At 70.7% G+C, this 2,260-nt stretch overlaps 1 non-coding gene across 1 annotated transcript; it reads right to left on the bottom strand.

Annotated features, from left to right (window-relative positions):
• Positions 1 to 1,540: 1,540 nt before the first annotated feature.
• Positions 1,541 to 1,661, bottom strand: LOC140695165 (5S ribosomal RNA). The gene has a single exon (XR_012070863.1). It is a non-coding gene; the product is annotated as a 5S ribosomal RNA (ribosomal RNA).
• Positions 1,662 to 2,260: the final 599 nt, after the last annotated feature.

Raw genomic sequence — 2,260 nt, 5'->3', positions numbered from 1 at the left:
GAGAGAGAGAGAGAGAGAGAGACAGAGAGAGAGGGAGAGGGGGAGAGAGAGAGAGAGAGAGAGAGAGAGAGAAGAGAGAGAGAGAGAGAGAGAGAGAGAGAGAGAGAGAGAACACACACCTAGACACACACCCCTCCAACCCCCACCCCAGACAAACAGAGGGGAAGAGAGGGAGCATGAGCCAGCTGCTCCAGGAGAGCCAGAGTGAGAGCATACGTGAGAGGCTATGGTGAGAGGGAGACAGAGAGGAAGGAGACACAGTGGTGGAGAGACAGGGGTGAGTTCTGGGAGGGGGTGTGGGGGGGTGACAGAGGCAGAGACAGAGACAGAGCCCAGAGTCAGACTGACAGAGAGAGAAGAGTTTGACAGAGAGGGGGGGGGGGGAGACGGAGGGGGCAACGCTGGACCCAGAAGCAGACAGACACACCCGGGACAGATGCTCTTGTCACAGACCTTGCCGAGCCGCAGATGAGCCTCTGCTGAAGACGGAGCTTCTCCTAGGCAGGGTGGTGGTGCTTGGGCGGCACCCCGGGCAGGAGGCAGGTGCCTTGGGGCTGGCAGCCCGCCGCGGGGCCCCAGGACTCCCAGACGACGTCTCAGGAGTCCCGTTCTGCGCGCTGCTCGGGTTCCTTCCCCGGGAGCCGCGGGCCGGGGGGGCCCGGCACAGACCGTCCCGCCGGCGGTGGGTGTGCGCAGGTCAGCGTGTCGGCGGCAGTGTGCGTGTCCCGGTGGGGTGGGTTTTCGTGTCGTCGTCCTGCTTTCCGTCGTCTCTCTGTCCCTCTGGCCGTCGGTTCCGACTCCGGGCCTCTCTGGGCCGGGCGCGCCCGGACTTGCTTGAGTGCGCCTGGCTGGCTGTTGCTGGAGAGCAGCGGCGACGGGCGTGTGCCGAGGGGGGCGTCGTGGAACTGGAGGGCCGACGCACGAAGTGGCTCTGGCGGGGCCCAGGTTCCAAGGGACACGGCGGGGCGACCGGTGGACGTGGCCCTGCCGGGCGAAGGACGGGAACGTCCTTTCCTTCCCTGGGGAGAGCAGGCCAAGGCTGGTGGAGAGAAGGTGGTCTCGGCGGGCGGGCGCTGGCGCGGACTGGGGCGGGCAGCCGGCGGCTGGGCGCCGTTGGACGTCGAGAGGGCTCGCGGGCCGCGGGCGGCAGGAGGACGAGGACGGACCGAGGGAGCCCAGGCCTGCGGCGGAGTCGCGGTCGGGCCGTCGCCCCTCCCGCCTCACGGTCCCCCCAGGGGAGGGCCGGGGGCTGTGGGGGCTGTGGGGGGCCGGGGCTGCGAGGTCCAAGGGGCAGGGAAGCGGCTGCCGGTGCGCCCGCCGGCAGGCAGGCCGGCCGGCTGGCTGGCTGGCTGGCTGCCTGCCGCGGGGTCGGGGCAGGCCGTGGGCGCGCTGCGCGGGCGTGGCGTGGGGTGGGGGGGAGGGGCAGGAGGTGCTCGGGCCTGCGGGGAGCCGCCTTGGGGACAGGGGCGGCGGCTAAAGGAGACGGAGGCAGGAGGCAGGAGGCCGGAGGAGGGGGAAAAAAAAAAAAAAAAAAAAAAAAAGCCTACAGCACCCGGTATTCCCAGGCGGTCTCCCATCCAAGTACTAACCAGGCCCGACCCTGCTTAGCTTTTCCGAGATCAGACGAGATCGGGCGCGTTCAGGGTGGTATGGCCGTAGACAGCAGCAGGCGCCACGCGGCGCCTCAAGAGCCCGCGCTGCGCCTTCCCTGCCGCCGGCTCGGCCGGCCCGCGCCGTGCCGAACCGAGCCCGGCCGGGCCGGGCCGAGCCGAGCCAAGCCACCGCGCACAGCACTCGGCGCACACCGCGCGCCTGCCGCCCGCCTCCCAGGGACTCTCCAGGCCCGTCCCAGCTCGGATCCCCGCATCAGGCTCGCTGGCAGGGGGCAAGTGGCCCCGGAGGCGTCCGGACCCGGGCCTCCGGGCCGCCGGCCGGCCGGCCCCTGAGCCCCACCCACCCTCCTCCGGGCCTAGGCGTAGCCCAGCGCGGACCTTGGCCGCCCCTCCTGCCTCCACCAACTTGCCCAAACCCACCCAGTACCTCCGTCGCGGCGGGAGGGAAGGCATCAGCCCGGGCCCGACGCCCCACCCCGCCCCACCCTTCACCCCACACCGGGCCGGTGGGCGTCAGCGGGCCTCCCTGCCCAGCCCCCGTGGCGAAAGAAGACAGCCCCTTGCAGAGAGGGCTGAGAAAGACGGACGGACCGAAGGACGGACGATCGGACGGACAGGAGCGCGCGCCGGCCCACGCAGACACACAC

Source organism: Vicugna pacos, unplaced genomic scaffold (genome assembly GCF_048564905.1).
Source record: "Vicugna pacos unplaced genomic scaffold, VicPac4 scaffold_159, whole genome shotgun sequence".
NCBI lineage: Eukaryota > Metazoa > Chordata > Mammalia > Artiodactyla > Camelidae > Vicugna > Vicugna pacos.
This window is presented reverse-complemented; position numbering and strand designations above follow the sequence as displayed.